The 22,253-nt window shown below is 36.6% G+C and overlaps 1 protein-coding gene across 1 annotated transcript in view; it reads left to right on the top strand.

The window, feature by feature from the left end:
• CACNA2D3 (calcium voltage-gated channel auxiliary subunit alpha2delta 3) overlaps positions 1–22,253 on the top strand; it is a gene marked incomplete at its 5' end in the record, with an annotated part of 467,841 nt that overhangs the window by 5,796 nt on the left and 439,792 nt on the right. The window lies entirely within an intron of this gene.

Here is a 22,253-nt window from a genome sequence, read left to right as displayed (position 1 = left end):
TATAGAGCTTACCAAAAGCTCTGTTCAGAGTTAACTCATTATGATTCAAACTTCTGAAGTCTGGATTATATAAAATGTGTCTCCTAGTGCTGAATTGAAATTAAGCATTAGAAAGTGCAAAAAAAAAAAAAAAAAAAAAATCCGAGAATCTTAAATAACTTTAATTCTGATGATTAATGCAAATTATGTTTTGGAATTTGCAGAGCTTGAACCTCCATCCCTTTTAATTCTTACTGATCTTTAGGCTACATAAGTCACAAGGTTATTTTCCATGCTAGACTAGTTACGGAGCATTTCAGTGTGTTTGGTGAAGTATTTAATGTTACTCTCTGCAGACGTAAAGGTACGTTCTTTTGGATACATATTTTTTCTTTTTTGAGAAAAAACACCCAACACGTTCATATGCTACTAATGTATTATGTAGAAAAACCTGCTGTGCCCAGTACTAATTTTCAGGTAGCATGTTGATCTGTAGAGGAAAATATCACAGCGCTATCAAGCTTCCAATAGTCTGGTCTCTCTTTCTTAGTAACAAAATAACTTTTCTTCCCTTCTTGTAACAAGGTTCTGCCTTCTCTGAAGGTATTAGAAATTTTTTTTTGCCTTCAGTTAAGTTAGAACTGCATCTTGAATGATCTATGGTCTTACTCTCATCTCCTGTTGGAGTGTTATGGCAGGAGTAATAATTTCTGGGTGTTGGTAATGTTTTTAAAATGTAGTCTAAATCAGCCTGAATACCAATCATTATATTTTAAATTTTTCTTTAACTAAAAGGAAAACCCAATTTTAAGCCACAGTGAATTCCTGCTCTTTTGCCATCGGCACTCTATTTTGCTGTATTTTCTGTGTCTTTCTGGGTTTTGCAAGCACAGCATGACCCTCCTACCTGTATTATTGAAAGTAAATATGTTCTAGTGTTAATATATAATAGAAATAAGAGATGGCTTCAGTAAGTTTGATACATGCATTACACTTGCAATAACTTCTCCTAATACGGAAATTATTGAGTAGACAATCCAACTGGAAAACATCATATCTTGAAAGGAAATGAATGCTAATTCCCTTGCTTAATGCATTTATGGTTGGTTGTTTTCACATCCTGTATTGGAAAACACTTACATTTCAAGGTTAAAAGAGCCAGTCTCCATGCAAATTATCTTGACAGTGGAGGTATGTAGAGCCATGAATTAGATGCTGCATTGTAGTGGTGATTCACTTTTAAGCAACTGCTAATCAATACTCTACACTTTCAAACATCATTACTGTTCTGTAGGGTACAACTTTTTGTTGCTGATAATAAGTGATTACACATTGTACAACACAAATTATATATTATTTTAGGTTGCTGTAGAAGCTTCAACGAAAGGTTTTAATGAAATACTTTGATTAATATGTTTTTCTCACAAAGTTCCACTTCGCTTTTTCTACGTATAATGTCTTCAAATTTGCATGGATGTCTTTGTGAGCCTATTTAGCATCTGCCCAGTTCATTTGTAAAGCTTAAGTACTTTTTTAGAGTGAATGACAAAATCGGTGCAAGATTTGTATTTAAAAAGGAAGTTTGTGCAAAACCATGCTTTTTAATTTTTTTTTTTTTTTTTTTTAAATCTTAGTTGGAGAGATGTTGGGAAGGGTTTTGGAGGCCTTTCCAGAGGCAATGAATTCCAGGGACAGGTACTTTCTGAAAATATCCTGCCCTCAGATTTCCTAGGACTTTACAGATGGAGTTATCCATCTTATAGCTGATAATTATTATACTGTTTCTGAGGGTGGTGATACAAGATGAGATTGTGATTGGTCAGGAGAGACAGACTTGTTCACATGGGAGTTTACAGATGTCACAACCATCAAAAATTTTTGTGTATCAAAATTTAATCTGGGAATAAAATAGCAGACTGTAGAATACAAAGCGCAGGAATTAAGCCATCATAAATTCTTCCTGCATAAGAGTTGGCTTCATGCAGTCTTGAGCAGGGTCTCAACAGTAGCTAGAACATCTTGGATTGCTTTAATGAGCTACACTTGAGTTGACAGTAGATGTAAGTCTAGTTTAGAAGAAAATTAATTTCTTTAGCTAGACAAAGGTTAAAAAAAAGACTGTTTCATCAATGGTGCTCCCTGAGAATGAAGGGAGAAACAGATTTGAATTTATAATGAAGTTTGTGTTAGGTGCATAACTGTATGTTTAAAATGATCTAGATTAAAATTTTGGGCAAGCCTATGTGGGGTAGGTGTGTTTTAATCGTATCTTTAAAATAGGAATGGCTGAGCAACACCCAATGCCAGGCAGTTTTCAGGAAGGAGGTAGCAGTTAAGGAGGCAAAGATGGTTGCTTTAGTGGAAGACAGAAATACTTATTATGCTTTTCTGGATGTTTTGTATAGGAATATGACTTTCATTTCATGCACATGAGGTTGAAATTTATTTCCTGGAAGATCCCTAATACAGGACAAATGCATTTTTTCCAGAAGACACTTTCAAAACCCTATGAAAAGGCAGATTACCTTAGCAAGAGTTTTGGAGGCAGAGATGGGCAGAATTGTTGCTTCCATTCTTGGACTAATTTATGTAAGTAGACATTTGTAATCTTGTATAGATGCCCTCAGAGAGACTGAACTCTTGTACTAGCTTCCTATTATACTTGAGGTTTCCTGTTTGCTAAGAGCACAAATTGGTTTTCTTTTGTGTTGCTTTTCACGCTGATTCCTTTTGCACTTATTACAAGCAAGGGTTATTCTCTCTATATTGACTCCTCTCTTTTTTTTTTTTTTCCCCCCCCTGTCAACTCCACCCATCATAACCATTATAGATGTGTAAAGACACTGATTTACAGAAGTTGTCAGCAGGGGATGTCTCAGATTCCTGGTGTTCTTGCTGCTTCTGGTATCTGTGGCTCTTGTGAATATACTGAGGGGGATAAGGAATGTTTTACCTTCATCGATTCATCTGGTCTGACACATTTTACCTGCTCCCCATTTCTGCCATATTTTCTGGTAAAACATCTGATGTGCTATCTTTAATCTCTGTAGAGAGCTGAGAATTGACTGGGAAGTTAATGTATGATAAATACAGATTTGACACATGCTTTATGAGACCAGAAATGTTCTAAGCTGTAGAAACCCTTAAAGGTAAGATTCTTAAGTCATATAGACAGAGGGGGACAACCAGTCCTGAATTCCAAAAAACTGTTCCATGTCTGATGCAGGCAAGTGTGCTACGTGAAAGAGGCAATAACCTTCAAGTAAGTTAGAAAACTGGAGGGGGGGATAAATGCAAACTTAAAAAAAAAGTGTTTCCTTTTGAACTGAGGAAGAATGTGTGAAGAAATGTAAATGGGGCAGGGGAGAGGGAAGAGTGAGAGAACAACTATCACACACAATCACTAGACAGCAATTTAGTGCCCTGGGCCAAGCTGTGCCTGAGCAACACTAGTAAAAAACTTGAAAGGAAATATGGCAACAGTCTTCACATGCAGGAAATCAGGAAGAATAAATGTGTTCTCTATATCCATGATAGATGAACAAGAACTGGTCTTTAAACACAATTTGTCCTGCTATCAAAAACTTATTTTTTTTCACTGAGAGAAAACACTGGAATATTGTGTAACTCCTGCAGAGTAGCTTTTCAGAATAGGTTATCTGCCATTATGTAGATCTCACTGAACTGTGTTATGTTAGGAAGATGAGCTACATAATCCTTTCTTTTGGAGTCTCTTTTTTTTTTAAATTTTGGACTATAAGTAATGAAAGTAATTGTATTTCTTTGATGTCTATATCTATGCACTGTTAAGGAGATGAAGGCACAAAGCTTAAGACACAGCTAGGGAGTCTGTCAGCTTTTAGAGCAGAGACAGGTTTTAAAACACTGTCATTATTACTGTACAGATTAGCCAGGTAATTATTCTAGAAAGAACTCTTCTTCTGAGACTCAGGCCAAATGTTTTGCATAAATCAGTTTGCAGTACAGGAGGCACTTAAAATAGCTTTTATTATTTTTCCTTCAAACTAGATTATGAGATCTTAGAGCACCCAAGTTGAAGTAAAAGATGCAAGAAAAAGTTGTTCTTGGGTCCATTAACAAATCATATGGTTACCTAATCTAGTTCATAAGATTGGGGATATAATGTGAGAAATGTGTCTATATAATTCATTCAGTTTATCAGGGTTTAATTTGTAGATCCTGTTGATTGTTTCATTAGTTAGCTTCCTTTTGATGAATGACCAACAGTTGTTTCCTTACTGAAGCCTTGCTCTTAGTTTTTAGGAAAGGGTGGAAATTCCTTTTGAGCATCTAATAGCCTCATGAAGTGTTTTCCTTTGGTGTACTCAAAAGGTGGAGTTGACAGCCTTCCCTGAATTTTATGTGGTTGGCAGATTATATATTATGTTAACACCATTCCTCTATAATGTGCAAGTTGAGTAGATCTGATTTAATGTTCTTCCGAATACTGAAGATACTGAATTTAAAAATTCTAATTGTACTCTTTATAAAAAGAGACTTTTGCGTTTGGCATTAACGACTCAGCAGAACTGGTTCTGTAAAAAAGAAAACCAAAACAACTCATCTTCCCCCTTTGTACAACTGTCTTACTCTTTTCCACTATGGAACTCTGTTTTTAATAATTTTTGCAATCATAGAATAATTCATTCTGGAAGAAGATTTAGAAAGCCTTTTAATTCCACTTCTTGCTCAAAGCAAGGTAAGCGCTGAAATGAGAGCAGATTTCTTGGAGCTTTGTTGATTCTGATCTTCAGAACCTTCAAGGAGAGAGGTACCACAACCTCTTTTGTTCTGATGCTTGACTCTACTTGGGGTGAAAAGTTACTTACTTAAGCTGGAACCTCTCATTTCAATTTATGACTGCTATTTATCACTTCTCCTACTCTGCACATCCATAAATAGCCTTGGTTCATCTTCCCCTTAACATCCTTACAGGTATTGAAAGGCATGACACTTTGTCATGGCAGGCCTCTCTTAGGCCCCAGGCGCAGACATTATACCATCTTTTAGTTGCTTCATCAGGTCTCAACACTTTTTCTGACCCATTCGTTTAAAATAGTTTTCAATAACATTACAGGCTCTTAAATTGAACTCTCTGAGTATTCAGGTGGGCTTTTTTCCACTGACATTCCTGTTTTCACAATAGGAGTATGTAACTGTTCTCATAATTCTGAAGTCTCAAGTAATTTCCACTAAGTTGATTGCACAAATTGGAGAAGTGTTTTTGTTTTTAATTTGTTGTGCTAACACAGGAATCTCCCTTCTAATCTAGGGCTAAACCAAACCTTTTAGTTCCCAGATGCTTCATTAGCCATTTTCTTTTGCTATCATTATCAGCTACAGTATCTTAAGTGAACTTAGTGTTGTACAGAAATAATTTGTCAGCTGGTAGAAGGTTTTATGTCTTATCTGTTTAAATTATCTACAGTAGCTGTCAAGGAGCTGCTTTGTGCTTTTATACACAAACAAGGATTTGACTTGCTTTCCTAAAAAGCAGGAGTCAAAATTATGCGGTCATAGTATCTCTGGCCTGTTAGATAAAAAGCACCATGAAAATGCTCCTTTGAAGGTGTTATGAAAACTTTGGTCAGGGACACAGCAATACAGTGTTCCTATTGTTCCTCTAGGTCATATTTTAATGTTTAGCTATTTGATATACTCCCAAGATTTTGTGTCAAGCTAAATAACTAATTCTCAAGACACACACACACAAAAAATCTGCATACTATGGGTATTAAAATTTGATGTGTTGGGAACACGTCATTGGTCACAAAATTAGATAATTATCTTCTAAAAGTGACAAAGCTTCAAAGATGAAAAGCAGGAATATTCAAACTTCAGCTCTACCTTGAAGCTAAATGACTATCATTTTATGACAGCTGTGCAAAATGTATGATTGCCGAGCTGTTTGTACATGATGCTATCATATTACATTAATAGAAATTTTCCCTGATAATGAAAACTGGTAGGAGGCTAAGAGTAAAGCTTTATGTTATGACTTGCAGCCATTGACTATCTGCATCCAGCAGATTTATTACCCCCTACACACATCATGCCTTTTACAATATCTTCTGCCATTTTTTTAACAAAGTACAAGAGAGATGATATTTATAGATGGCATGGTACAAAAAAAACCCCAAATCTGAGTTTTCGCTTCAGACTTCCACCTATCATTACCAACTGCAACACAATTTCACAGTAGGAGTAAAGATGAGTTCTGACATCTGCCTGGAACTTTCCATGAAAAACATTGGAGGAGGAGGGAGAATATGAAAGAAAACTGAAGGATTTGTTGGTCAATTTGGATTTTAATTTTCCTATTAGAATCAAGGCAGCAGATTGAGATTCAGATACATCTGGCTTCTTATGCTAGGTCTGTGATAACTTTCTTGATGGTCTACTTAGGCCACATAATCTTGGTGGCCAAAATTCAGTGAAGCCCTTAAGCCTGATATTAACTCAACCTGTAGTGTCACACATACAAATCTGGCATTTGTGGTGGTGATAGGATTTCATCCAGAAGCCTTGAATTGAAAGTTAAAACTGCAAGCAAGACTTTGCCCCCTTTGCCACCCCACCCCCAGTGGAGGCATCTTTGCCTAACTTTTCCATGTAAAATGGGCCTAGCAGTATTACCCTTTTCCCTTGAAATTCTAAACTTTGAGATTGTTTGGATTAAGAGCAACACTTTCTGTAGAGTGTTTAGCGTATGGAGAGGATCAGGTGGTGAAGAACAGCACTAGCATATGGATATGTAACTAGAGCGAAGTATGTGGAATGGATCAGCTCTGAGAGCTACAAAGCATTGATTTTTAACACACTTCTTTAAAACTTCTTTTACTGCTGGAAAGATAAATGGTTTCCTGTAACTGAATAACTACAAACTTGTTAGAAACCCTCGTATTTCTGCTGTTGATATTTGGTAGCTGTAGTTGGCAATAAATCTCCATGTGGCATTGTGCTGGCAAGTGAAACTCAACCTTTCTTGACAGAGAATTAGTTCTTCCTATGCTTTGAATACAAAGTGATATGCAATGCAGATATTGGAAAGTAATTTTCAATTTACAAACACTTTCTTCTTTCCCTTATACATTACCGTTCCACCACCAGTACTTCTTTCTTATCCATTGTCCACATAACCACATTTCTGCACTATTTTTTTTGTCTAGATCCTTCTGACCTTTTCTGATTTTTCTTCCAAGCGAGATCCAACCTATAAGACTTGTTAAAGAGTCAAATTCACAAATGTCAAATGCAGTTAAATTAGGAATCAAACAATTTTCTTTATCCTTTTATTTGTAGCTGATTATTTGTCTGTATTGCAATTACCACATAAATTTATTTTTCTATGTGTACTTTCTCACCCTATCCTTCTCTGTGCTCCCGCTTGCTTATAGCTATTGTGCTTTTCCTCTGGAAATTTCTACCATTAATGAAATTTTTCAGTGCCTGGAGCAGATGTAATTGTAATGCTGCAGTGAGGATCTGGTCAGGTGGAGAAAAATATGCATAAATAAAACGAATAGTGGCTTAATAACACTTAATACATAAGAATGGGGGGAGGTTATGCAAATACAAGTCCTGTTCTTAAAAAATATCTTTTCATGTAGTTATGATATTTGAACCTTTAAAAGGAAGCATAAATACATTAGGATCTGCTGGTGCACCTTACATTTTGTGAACACTACTGGAAAGAGGAGGTTATTATTTCCCCAGTAACAGCCAACATACTTAGTTGGGAGGTGCAGGAAGGGAGACAGGATTCCCTCCAAAATTAAAATTGAAATCTTCTGTCATAGCAGGGGAGGCAAGTTTACAGCATCTTTCTGACAACACAAATTGCAGGGAGGAGTCAGTATTGGGAAGTGACTGTACTCTCTTTAAAAACAGCTAAAGATGAGAAGAGGGACATGTAGTAGGATGAAGAGGAATGGAATGCAGACTTCCATTCTGCAAAGAAGCAGAATGACTGAAGAAAGTTTGTGGGTTTTTTTTTCCTCCATAGTTCAATATGACTGGAGAATACATTTGTATGAAATTCAGTAAATACCTGTGTTATGGTAATTATTTTTGACAAATCTATTAAATTAATAATTTTCATATTAAAAATATATAAGCCACAGTCAGAAAGTCAAGTTTACTAGTTTTGAAATGCAGGAGTGCCACATGATTTTAAACTTTTACCAAGAACTAAAATGAAGAAGAAATTATATGCGAAGAAATGTAAATTTCAGTTCAGGAAGAGCATCTGAAATTAAACTGAGTATTAGTAATGCCACAATTCTGATTTTTGTATTTGGCTTCCCAGATGGTTAAAATTTGAATGCTTTAACATTTTTAAAAAATTTGATGTTTGCTCTGCTGAAGTCCTTTATTCTGTACAGCCCTAGTGTAATACGAGTAGAGTTCAACTAGATTCATAACTTGGCATTAATCATGTCCAGTCCACCTTAAGCATGTTATTAATGTAAATATATGTTTGTTCAGTGAACTTCCTCAGCATTACAAGATATCTGGGGACTTATGTCTGAAAAAATATGGTAGAAAAAGGCATTATATGTGGGGTTGAGACTTATACTTATGTGTTGGAATAATTCAAATGCTAGTGTATAGAATTATTCATGTATGGCCATATTTATCTGATTGCATGCTGCTTATTTATCTTTGTTTATAAATATACAGAAGTCATATAACTGAAAACTCTAATTACTCTGAAAATAATTTCAGACAAAACCAGCTGCTAACTCAACTCCTCTCAAGAATCTTCAGTAAAATGCACAACCTAAAAAATAGTGTCTTGAAAAGTATAAAATTCCTGTTCTTCACATAAATCCTCTGTGCCTATGGGATATCTTCCTCTGGAGACTAGTAAAAACTTACGGCTTTCTGGTATGACTAGAAGGATGACAAATCCAGGCAGACTGTACCGTTGCTTGAAATTCACTCACTTAAAGCAAAATTTTCAATATTATAGGACAAGTCTGTAATTTGGTGGAGATGATCCTTTCATGTCAACATTACTGGTTGAAATGTCATTATGTTTGTTGGCTAGTTGGTGTAATCATTACATTGAATTAAATAATGCTCCTGCTTTAGAAGCCTCCGAAAAACCTATAGTACTGGTTTTGCCCCTGACCTGTTGATTGACCTTGTGCAAATAAATTCTGATATGTCTGATTCCATATTCATAAAGATGTGGAAAATTATGCTTACTGTCTGAAGTTGGAAAAAAGGTTTTATGACAGCTTGTGTGTAAAATTTGCTTTTGTGGGGTGGTTTTCTTAATTTTTATGGGGTTGTTGTTGTTGTGTGTGGGGTTTTTGATTGTTTTTTAATAAAATGACATGAAATATCACTTACTAGTAAGGGATGATGAATGATTGACCCTAGCTGACCTAACAGGTCGATTTTCTGTAACTTCCCATATAGTAGCAGTGCTGTCAAAAAATAGGAGTCTTGGAGTCTGGATAATGTAGTATCTGTTTCCAAAGGCTTAGGAACTTGAATGAAAACAAGGTGCATGCAGGATTATTATTTCAATCTCATTTAATTTTTACAACATTTGAGTTCACATCAGTTCAGGAGAAATTGAGGTAAATGCAGATGGGAGTTACCTTGCATGTTGATGTGATCATACCTCTATTGTAGTCTTGTGCCTAAAATAAGGTCATTTTTGGACCTTTTAAGGTCCATTTAAGGACCTTTTTGGACAACATTGTGTATGCTTTCAATGAGAAGTAATTGCATAAAGTGTTGATTAGCTCAAATATTGTAAACGAATAACTGATTCTACATTGACTATCTAGGGCTAAAGTCATGACTGCTGATGAGAAATAATGTGAAGAAGAAAACTGAGGAAAAGAATTGCTGCTGTACTGGCAGCTAATTAAGGCACATACTAGTAAAAAATTTCCACACAGATCTAGGATATATGAGTAGATCTGTGTCTACTATGATTGTATGCTGCCTTGCAAGCTTTTAAACCACTACTTAGAATGCTGACTATTGCATAAATTGCAAAGGGATTGGATCTGCAATCTGTAAGTTTTCTTTTATATTCACAATAGTCATGCACAGTAATGAGACTGTTATCTGTAATGAGACTGTATTCTCTTGGAAGAGAGGTGTAGAATGTTTGAGGGTGCAATGTTCTCCAGACTGGAAAAACGTTACGGTTTAAATACAAAGAGTAATTATAAATCTCCTTGATGGCTTCACATTAAGTCAAGCTGCAATTCATTTTAACTGCAAAAGTGTATATACTTTGCTGATTTTTACGTTTTCTCCTTGGTGGGTAGGAGTTTAGAGTTGAAAGATGGCTTTTGTTTCCTTGTTTAACTGCCTAAAAAGAAAAGTAACTGGAATAGAATCCAATTTCTTGTAGGTGAACAATAAAATAAAATTCTCTCACCCAATGATTTTAACATATGCACTCCCTAAATCTTCTGTTCACTCCCTTCCAGAGGAGCTGCCAATATCTGCTTCATTATGTCATGTATGAGGAATTGCTTTTTTCCTTTTTAATATGAGTGTCTTGATACACAAAGTGTTAAGCGTTAAGCATTTATTTTTTTCTCCTTTCTGATACTTTTTCATTTCCTGCTGCCACCCCCCAATCCTCTGTCCTCAACTTCAGTTTTCTGATACTGTTTTATAATTGGCTTTTTCAGAGCCAATACAGCTTTTCTTAATCCTGTTTTCATATTTACTCCTATGTATTAACTTAAAAAAAAATATATATGTACATATGCATAGTAAAGCCATATTGATGAGTTCCGTTCCATTAATACCTTCTCAGCTCTTTGAAATGTCCAAATACCTATCTCTTAAGAAATATAGTGTCTAACCTTGGTGCACACGGACCTCTTTATCTTTACCAGTCTTATTCTGCCTCTTACTTTTGGCTACATTTAGTCTAGAACTCCTCCTTGGCTGTAGAATGCAATCTCATTTGCAAAATGTGAATGATCTCTGTTTGTTCATAGTGAATCTTTTTCTGTGCTGTTGCCCTAAATTAATTCTGTAATTTCTAGTGCCCCACTGATGGGTACGGAGTTGTGGAAAAAGCAGAAAAACATGAAAAAAATGTATTTCGTTTACCACTCTCTCTCAGCTTTCCAAAGCTGGAGGAATTATTCAGGATATGGAGGAGGGTGGGCAGGGGGGAGCGGGAAGAGAAGAAGCAGTAATTAAAGGAAAACTCTGAAAACCTTCGTAACATTCTTTATTTCTCGTACTCTTTCCTCTCACTACCAGCTTCTTAGTGGTGGCTTCTTTAATTTGTTGATAAGAAAATGGGATTCCAGAGATCCATGTTCGGTTACCATATGTGTTGCCAGGGATGCTGGGTGATCGTGAGCAAATGATTCTGCCCTTCATACATTCTGTCTAGTAGCAACGTTTTTATGACAGTCTAGCTCAGTTTTATGTTTTCATAGCTATCCGGTACTCTGCATGTACTGAACAGTTACAAAGGTGCTATCTGAAATTTGTTCTTGACTGGCCATTGTACCTACAGCTCTTACCAGGATTGCAGCCCAGTCCTCCAGCATGATTCATTTCAGAATATTCCTGTCACCTACTGCCATTGGCTGCAAAACCCACAGCTATGCTGCACTAATTTCAGGTTTTACTCCTAGTATTTCAGAGACCAATTCAAAATACATTTTCTTTTTCTAACTTAATTTGCTGTTCTCAAGAGTTCTTCATAGTCTTACTTTGTTTTATCCTTACTCCTCTCTATGCATGTAGCTCATATTGTGTGACCACGTACTTGGTTAGGCATAGAAGAATTTGAATGTATAGGACTGAAGTTCTGGAGATTTAAATAAAGCAATTTGTTCTATTTAGGAAAGATAGATTTCTTACTAAAATAATCTTTTTTTAATCCTATTTTATAACTTATTTTTTCCCTGCAAGAATCTTTTTCTGGATCTCATCCGCAATAGTTGTGCTTGTGTTCAGATAAAACTTAGAAGTGAAAAAGGGTAACTGTCATTATTTATTCAGAATGAGTGTTAAAAGCAATTAAAATACCTTTACACAACGGAAGCAGAATAGGAATTGGAATCATATCAATTGTCACAATACCCTTTTTCAGCATCAGTTAAGAACCTAGGCTGTGCTTGTGGAAGGTGTTTCTGGCCTTTGAAATAGTATTATTGAAATAGCATGTATGTGTTTGAGGAAGAGTAGGAAACAACACAAATTCCACCGAGAAGGGAATAGAGGAGGCATAAAACAACCTGCAATTGTAAAGCCCTATAAAAAGTGTCTTTTTCTTTAAGTGAACATGGTTGCTATTAAAAAACAGGTAGTTGGATCAGTTTCTATGTGTAACTATCACAAATCATATGACCTTGAGCTAACTACTGTGCTAAAAGGGGGTAAGAATAGCTTTTCTGTAGTTCTTATGCCTTTTTTTTATTCCATTTTTAAAACTATTTACCTGTCCTGTGTACATCTTTAAACTTTTTCTCATTGCAACTGACTGAAAGATTTTACAAGATACATCATATGGTGGCCTTATGCCATCCTTAAACAAAACACCCCTGCCCCCCCCGACAAAGCCCCCCAAAATGCCAGAAGATCTTGTACTAATTTGTCTGTATTTGTAACTGTGTAAATAATTTATGAGGATAGATAAAAGAAGATATAAGAAGTTATAGAGCTGTTTTAATACACCTTATTGTCTGAGACCTGAAATATCACACTGAGTGTTGCCTACTGTGTAGTCTGTACTTTGTTTCCTCCATCTAAATAGTCATTGAAAATCAAATAATAGAAATGTGATATGATTCCAACTTTGGATAAGGATTACAGGACAAGCTTTTTTATTTTTGTAGCCTGGATAACCACGTTATTGGAGAACAAGAAAAAAGCTGTTAGGAAAACACCCCTGTACACATTCCCCACCTTCCCATATACTCATTATACATTCAAGGATTGCTCTACCTGTGCAGAGATAAAAATACCCAAGTACTGCAGCAAGATGTTGTATTGCAGGTGGTGTTCATTCAGGCATGGGGAAAAAAAAACCCTCTCCCTTACTCTGTTTTTTGTAGAATGTGGAGAAATTGTGAAGAAAAATTTGCTCTGTTTGTGCTATGTAGGTATTAACAGTCATCCATCATGAAACATAGAAGTAAAGGAAAAAGAAAAAGGCAGTAGGTGAAAATGGATACTATGGTTCATTGTGCTAGACAAGTGTCTTGTATGACCTTCTCAGAGCAGGATTTATTTTTGTTTTTTATAAGATATCTTCTGGATCCTTTATTGACCTTTCAAAAGAAAATTCCTTTGCAGCTGCAACTCCCTTATGGAAAAAGTATTCCATAGTTGTTAAAAAAAAAAACAAACAACCAACAACCCAAAAAACAAACAAAAAACCCCCAACAAACCCACACAAAACACAAACCAACCAAACAAAAAAAAACCCCCCAAAACCACGCAAAAGCACCAAAAAAAACCCCCAAAACCAAACTTTAAGCCAAGAAATATTCTAGGGATTAAAATAGACTGAAAAAGTTTTACATAGTTGGATATAAGTATCTTGACTTCGTCTTAAAAGAAAAATATTGAATCTATTCTTTAGAACTCAGCCTACCCTTTAGGTCATTCAAGGCATTTCATTTGGGAGATGAAGTTAATTTGTTTTAATATGTATTATTTTAAACTAATAACAATAGCTACTTAGCCTTATTTTCTTAAGTGGCTGTATGAGCTTAATGTGTGGAGCCAGACTTCATTTTTTGAATGTAAACACCCAACATTAGTATGGTTTGAAAACTAGATTTTGAAAAACTTGCTGAGCTGAAGGAGATGGCAAAATCCATAATGTCTGACTTCTCTAAGCCAAGCTGCTCAGAGAACCGTTTTGAGGTCTGATACGGCTTATAATGGTTTGTAGGGGTGGTGTCATCAGTATAGATATAGAAGTCACTTAACCTTTTGTCTTGAGACAATAGAAGAATATTAGAATGCTTTAATGATATATGCTTTTCTCTAAAAAAAATATATGCATGACATCTGTATGCTTTCTGATGAAAGATCTTAAGCCTGTGTGATTTGCCACACCAGCGTTGTTGAAAATATGTAGAAAACAGTAGGTAAAGGAACAATGTGATCAGTGGCGCGTCTGGCTGGCCCTGACTCCTTAGCCAGACTTGACCAGTTTGGGGATGAGCTTGGAGCACAGCTTAGCTTCATGGTGGCCTTTCTGTCAGCCTAGGTTACCTCTAGAGTTCCCTTCCAATCTATCTGATTCTTTATTCTCTGCTGAGCTGCTGTGGCTCATATATAAAACACTTATTCAGTGACAATTAAAACTAAAATGAACCATGTCAAACCATGAAAGTTAAACAAAACAAAAAACAACAAAAAGAACTCTCTGCGGCAACTTATTTCTTAGCTTTACTCAGCTGGTTTTGTTGTTTGGTTTTTTCCCCAAAACTTATTAAACTTTTGAACATATTGGCAATTAGGTACTTAGACCACGTACATCAAGTAGCACATAGAAGTGGTATTTTAGCAGTGCTTAGCTATGGTCTAGGGAACCATGTAGGCTAGAGCTGCTACGATGTTATGTGTTCAGGAGGAGATAGTACTAAAAAAACCCCAAAATGCTGAAAGTACTAAAAAATGTGAGGGCTATGAGACCGCTCCCTTAGTCTATTCCTCATGTTTTTGTGGGGTGTAGGTATATGAAGTTCTCATTTTGCTTGGTATACAGTTTAAACAAATTCAAGCAAAACCAGAAAATTGTGGAAAAAAACCCTTGACTTGTGGAATTGCCGCCTTATTAAGATTTGGTGTGTAGCTGACCTAAGAGAGAAAACACCAGAAAAGGAAACAGTTATAAAGTAAGGAGTTTTCAGGTCGTGACGTTGGCACTGTAGCCAAGCATAGAGGCACATGTCTCTCTCTCAGCGAGTCTGCTGAGTTTGCTTCTGAGGTGTCCTTTTGCCCCAAATGCTATTGAATCAGTATGTACAACAAATGCTCAAAGGGAAGTGAATTTTTTTTAATTAAAACTTTAATCAAATTAAGACTAAAGTTTTAATCAAAGACTGATTATTAATGACTTATGACATATTTTTTGATTTATTTTTTGATGTATGCTGCCCATTGTGTGTTAGACACGTAGACAAATGCGTTTCAAGATCTGAGCGTTGCTTGGGTAGTCACTTCTCATTCCCGCAGCTTTCCTGTTCTGAAACTGAGAATGGCAGCACAGTAAGACTTAAGCTATGGTGTTTCTACATTTCTGTACAAGTTTGGAGTTAAACCTTGTGGGAAAAGACTGTCTTGTGGAATTTCCAGACTAGTTGAAAACTATAATGTGTTGGGTTATTTTGATTTATTTCAGATAAGCTGAAACCTTTGGACACTTCATGCTCTCAACTCTGAGTCCTTAGCTCTTGAAGTTGACCTAGTTGTAGGTCATTTTATGACCCTTGTTAAGTTAATTTTGCTCCTACTTTGAAAAGTTGTAGCCCAGACTGACTACTTTTTTTTTTGTGTACATTTGATTTTTTTTATTTTTCATTTTTTGTCCCTACCCTCACTCTCATATCATATTACATGTCTGAGGGGAACCCTGTGTGTGTTACAATAGCAATTAGTAGCTGGACTATTCATGCCTATCTCAGTAGGCCTCTTCTAAGCTTTGTTTTCAGTACCAAAATATTCTGAAGAGAAGTGACCACAAGAGGAATAGGTAAAATAATTAAAAAACTCAATGTTTTTAGCCTACAAACATTTTTGATTTTGGTAGGCGAAAAACAGGTAAATGTAAGTTTCGGACTGTCGTGGTTTAGCCCCAGCCGGCAACTACGCACCACGCAGCCGCTCGCTCACTCCCCCATGGTGGCACGGGGGAGAGAATTGGAAGAGTAAAAGTGAGGAAACTCATCGTTTGAGATAAAGACAGTTTAATAAGTAAAGCAAAAGCTGCACACGCAAGCAAAGCAAAACAAGGAATTTGTTCACCACTCCCCATGGGCAGCCAGGTGTTCAGCCATCTCCAGGGAGGCAGGGCTCCGTCACGCGTAATGGTTTCTTGGGAAGACAGACGCCATCACTCTGAACGTCCCTCCACCCCTTCCTTCTTTGTCCCAGCTTTATATACTGAGCATGATGTTATGTGGTATGGAATATCTCTTTGGCCAGCCTGGGTCAGCTGTCCCAGCTGTGTCCCCTCCCAGCTCCCCGTGCACCCCCAGCCTGCTCGCTGCAGGCCAGCATGAGAAGCTGGACTGGCCTTGACTGCTCAGCAACAACTCAAAACATCAGCACCTTATCAACATTTTCTCATCCCAAATCCAAAACATAGCCTCATGCTATCTTCTATGAAGAAAATTAACTCTACCCTGGCTGAAACCAGGACACAGAGAAACTGGATTAATGTAAAATAGTGTACTAATATAGGGCTTAAGAAATTTAGGGATCTTTTGCTACCAAAAGTTAAAATAATATTTTTTTTTTTATGGCTATCCCATCCACTCAATGATACTTGTCAATATCTACCTATATACAGGTATCTGAATAAAAGAAGTATTATATTTTGTATGAAACACATTTTTACTTGTCAGGTGGTTTTTTCCTTTCTAATTGCTTGTTTTCATTAGGAATTTGAGGCTTTAGTTTTAGAACTTTGGGGGGGGTGTGGAGAATTTCCTCTAACAGTAGGTGTTTGTCTCTATCTAGGAGTGGTTCTGTCTTTTTTTGTGTGGGGTGTTTTTTTTTTTCCTTTTCTTCTCTCCAAAGGAAAATGTATTCCTCTTGTAAACAGCTGGCTTTTAGTTAATCAGCTGATACTAAAAGCTAAACTGTGGAAGTGCCAGAAGGTATTAAGGGGACTTTTACTGACTGCAGTAAGACTCATAGCCTCAGCAATGAAGCATTTGGTGTACAGCTCTTAATCCAGCCCACACTTTGTCTATGAGCAGATTCTTACCTGGACGTCATTAAGTTCAAGATTTTGTATCTGGAATCGAATTAATGACCAAAAAAAACCCTTCAGCCCTGTATCTTTCTGTGTGAGCTGCTTGAAAAGTTCCTGTATCCAGATTCCACTGCCTTAGGCTCAGTAGAGAAACACTTTTTCTCACCTGGGTGGAGTAATAAGCAAGAGATAGTTATGGACATGCAAATTACAACATTTGCAAACATGCAAAATACATTTTTGTCCAAACTGATCAATTTTTAATTTTCTAACTTTTTACTAATCTATTTTGTTTGCTCAAGATAACTTGTCCTCCTCTTCCTACTAAGAGGAGACAAATTTTCAGGCAAGTGATTCCATCTTTCGGGAGATTCTTAACCAGTGCCATATGCAAGCCAGATATTTTAGCTAATCTATCTTGTCCCAACTTTTAAAAAATAAACCCTTCAGCAGTTGCTGGGCATGTTCTGTCTATAACTTGTGTTCCCCTCCACCTTTTTTTTTTTTTTAGCCTTGGCTAGTGGCTGTGGAATTTGACAATTTCTATCTTCAGTTCAAGTGAAAATACCTCCAGACTGATTCAGTCTGCTTTGACTCCACTAGGCTAACTGCCAATCTTTCTTTCTTCTCAAAGAAGGTATAGACTCGATGACTATGTCCATACAGCCTTGTGACAGACAGCCATAAGAGCGACTGTGAGAACAGCATGGTCTGCGATCTGTTCATTTTTCATTCATGTGACTGCTTTGGAAAGCAGCCTGCCTGCAGCCTGCCAGTCTGAAAATCCTGGGCAGCGTATTAAGCTACTGAACTGCACTGTGTACGGAGCTGCCAGGCATGCGACATCCTCTGTGGTCCCAAAGGCATTCTCCAGCTGTATTTTCAGGTTGCCTGTCTAGAGAGCTGGTCCAAGGGCTTGTCACTTCTCAGGAGAACATGCTCAGTGGGTGTCTGGCATCATGATCTCTGCTAGACAAGATGGGTGCTTGTCACTGAATTTGTCCTGATGTTTCCCAAAAAATTGCCTTTTTTTTTTTCTTCCTCTAAGCCCAGATCCCCTTTCAGCCACTGAAGATTCTGATGACTTTGTAGGGTACAGACAAAACCTGTTATACAGTTTGAATCTCTTATACCACTTGTCCTTTTCCTTCTCTTTTAGTATCACTGCTGATGTGCTGATACTTGAAGGTAACCTGCATTTCTATCCAGTCCTATTTCACACAGTAAACTTGGTACTTTGCCAACACAGAAAAAACCCAAATCCTCTGAAACTCTTACCTTTATAGGATTTATTACCATTAGGAATAATTAAAACACTTTAAGAGTATTCAGTTAAACTTTGACTTGAAGTAACTGCTTGTATCCTTCTCTTTTCAGGAGCGCTCAGCCTAATGTGTAGATTTTCCCTGGAGCTCAGTTCCATCTCATTTCATGTGTTATGGGTACTTTATTTCACCAAGTCAGTAGAAGCATTTTAATCTTCTGACACTCTGCCACAAGGCAAAGTGTTTCAAGAAAATGTTACTTGTTACGCTGTTATAGCAGACAAAAAAAAAAATCACACTGGATCTGTAATAAGCTTTTATTAGCTTGACCTATTTAGTAGTTTTTCTTCCTTTTGTGACAATTTCTGTAATAGAGATTAGAAGTGTCAGTTTATCACTGTGAAAATGATAAAGCAATTACATGGCCCTTCAAGGCATTGTATTTTGAAGTTTTATGTTTAATGCAAGACTTTCTTATAAACTTAAAAAATGGGAAGGAATTTCAGAAGCATTTTGATTATGGTCTGGGGTTTCTCTGTGAAACTTTTTTCTTGCATTTACTGTTTTTTGTCACATGATGGCAGCATGAGTAAGACACTAAGAAGGTATAGCGGTGAGTCCTTTTTGACATGTTTTAAAGATTTGTGCAGGGTTAGCTTTGCTCTTCAAGGGGAGGGGTCAGATATAATTTTGCATCCTAGATACTGTGAATATCTAAGTTTCCAATGATAATCTGAATAGTAAATTATGAAGGGGTGAAGTGGATAAACTTTTCATTTGAAAGATGATGTTTCCATTCAGATTGGGATTTTTAAATAGTATTAATTCAATTTTTATCTATTGGCTTTTTTTTTTTTTCAGATTAGAATCCAGAGTTCATTTAGAGCGTGCTTATATATGATTTGGAAATCTTTTTATTTGTTACCAGGTGACAAACTTCTGGCTTGTGAGCATATTTCATAAAACTTAAACAAATGCCTGGATCCCTAAACTCTGGCAAAGCTTAGCTATTCTTAGAACTTTGTAGGCCAAACCCATTTTTAAAATGAGTTATTTGATCATTGGTTTAACCAGGTCCTCAGAAAGAGCTCTTGCAAACTCACTAGTTTGTGTGGGACAGCTACTACTGCTAGACATCCACATGTCAGGTACAGTGATTGTATCTCAAAAATATACCATATTTCTAAAAATATATATGAGCCTGTAAATCTTCTCAGCTGAAAAAGCACCTGCTTTTCAGATTAAGTGTTTCTTGAACACGTACATATGTGTTCTGATTCATAGAAAATTATGGATAGACTTTTCTTGCCACCTTAGTCCTTGAAACTGTTGGTCTAAGAAGGTAGGATATGAATGGAGGGAAGATGCCTTCATGACCTAATACTTCTAGCTTTTACTACTTTTACTTAAATCTAAATGCTCCAAGTTTAACAGCCTTAGTTTCCTCTGATTATATTCTCTGCTGTTTTTGTTTCCTACTTGACTTATATTTACGAGCTTTATAACTGAAGATTCAGACTCTCTTGATACTTGTTCCAACTTTGAGAGATACGAAGAAAAATCTTTTCCTCCTGAAAACTCTCTGTATGGAATTCATCTATTGAAACAGGGAGGAGAATTCAGTCCACAATGCAAAGATCTTAGGACTTAACTTCATGCTGCAGTGCTATGCCTTATGGAGGTTCATGACTTGGGTACAGAGAATGGTCTGGGTTCATCTGCCTATGGGAAACCATTTCAGTCTGAAATAAAAACAGCATTTGCTATCATAGTTATAAAACTTAGAGTAGCTGTGGCAGTTACCGATTAAGCAAGTGAGCATTTTCAATGTTATGTCCACAAATAGGAAAAAAAGACTTGTAGTCTTGTGTGTTCTCTTTTCCCTTCCCATGATGTTTTTAATTGTAAATGAATGAAGCAAATCTCCCTCTTTTTCTGAGAAGCTTGATGCATCTTAAACAAAAACAAAACTCCACCAAAAAAACCCCCAACAAAAAACAAACCTCAAAGCTTTTTTCTTTTATTCCTTTCTTCTTTGGGTTGGGGGCAAAAAACTGTTATAACTTTGGGGTTACTGTAAGAAAAAAAAAAAAAATCAATTTTGCAGAATTTTGGTGCATGCTATGAAGAATCAACTCTGTGTCATACCTGGTATTTATTTATGGAAAATAACTCTTTTCCCAGATAGCTGTTAGCAGTTAGAGCAGACTGGTGTGATGTAATAGATGGAGGTCTACTCTTCTTTTTCATAGGAACAAGAATTGTTATTCTAGGACATTGTGACTAGAAGAGGGGAATTGATGAGAGGCTGTTAGACTTCCCATGAGTTTTGGGTGGTACATGTGCTAATGTATTACTTAGTATGATTCTGATGATATAATCGCTCTTGCAGACTTCTTTTATATCAGATCTTCATTTGCCCCTACAGATAATTCTGCTATAAACCACTTAGAGTTGTCATATCCTCTCACATAAAGCTGCATCAACCGCAAAGCTAACAATGTCTTTGATCAATGCTGTAGTGTTTATTAGTCGCTTTCCTTTTGGGAATTGCTGGGCCCTTTTGAAATCATCAAAGAATTCTGCGATAATCTCCAATCCTGCATCAAACTAAGACCCCCTTCAGCTGAAGAGGGCTCTGCATTATCCCTCCAGATGCCATCAGTGCTGGTTCCGAGTCTACTGGAGAGTTCATCAAACAGCGGTATAGTGCTTTTCTGCTACTGCTAGGGATCTAAGCAAACTTGCTCTGTAGTGCTCCCAGCTGCCAGTAATTTTTAGAGGCTTTAACTATATTGCTCACTATGCAGATTTACATTTACAAACTCTATTACTTTGTCCATTTTATTCTGTGAGTTGTTCATGTCCTTCCTATTCATTTTCAGTGTATTGAGTGTTATTTCGGCTCTAATTTGTTTGACATTCTTGCTAGTAGTATATTTGTATTCACAAAAAAGCATGTGAACAATTTCATCTATTGATGCTGTACAATGTGCCTATTAGATATACAAGAAGCAGTTGAATATATCCCCCAACCATTGTTAGGCCTCTTCAAATGATAATGTGGCCACATTCTTCTGTGAGGCTGATGCGGCATAAGAATGAGTCTGCAATCTTCAAGGACCTGTATGTTGTGCTAGTAGTGACCAGAAATTGAAAGTAATTACTTTCGTTACTTATGCAGTGAATAGCAGAGAATATGCATGGTTTCATTATGTTCATTAATTTTACTTGTAGATCACAGCCATTAGCAAATGATACCATTGCAGTTCGACAGGGCCTGTGTGGGGAGCTCATACCTTTTCCTACCGTGGTATCATAAGCAGAAATAGTGAGAAGTATTTGGCCATTCTCCAGGCGTTTCTACCTGAAGAAAGGTGGAATCAACCAGAGAGTGAGTTTTAAAATCTCTAGTTATTCTGTACTAGCTCCTTCACTAAAAATGGCTTTGTATACTGCAACCTACTAAGCAATGATAAAAATACACACACAAATCTTATCGGCCTCTCTTTTTACAGAGTTATTTCTGCATATTTGGAAGAAGTACAAACATGGGGAGATTTGCTTTCAATATTCCAGGAAAGAGAAATTACGCTTATTCTGTCCTTTTTGGTTAAAGGTTCTAACAGTAATAAGTGATACTACATAAAGGATCTCAATGTAGCGTATCTAGAGAGCTGCAAAGTCCATGTTCTAAGATCCTTGAAGGCAAGAACTAAGAGTGACAACTCATTAACATTTATTTCCTGAGCTGAGTTTTAAGCAAGTCTGCATCTTTTACGGAAGTAACTGTATGGAACAGGAAGCATGTAGGAGTCCTCAGCAGGATCACAGTTTGCTGTTACCAGTAATATCACTAAAAAATAGTAACGCAACAAGAAGGAAAACAAGTATCTGCTAGTAACGTTTATGCTAGTGAATGAGCCACTTGATATAAGTAGCTCAAATACATCATAGTTGCAAAATAGAACAAGATGAACTTAAGTGGAATGTTAATTTGGCATTTTCTTTAGGCTTTTGTAGCTTCTAGCTCTTTAGAGAGA

This window comes from Phaethon aethereus, assembly GCF_964289735.1.
Source record: "Phaethon aethereus genome assembly, chromosome: 11".
NCBI classification, from domain to species: domain Eukaryota; kingdom Metazoa; phylum Chordata; class Aves; order Phaethontiformes; family Phaethontidae; genus Phaethon; species Phaethon aethereus.
The sequence above is the reverse complement of the archived record's forward strand: the minus strand, read 5'-3'. Positions and strand labels throughout refer to the sequence as shown.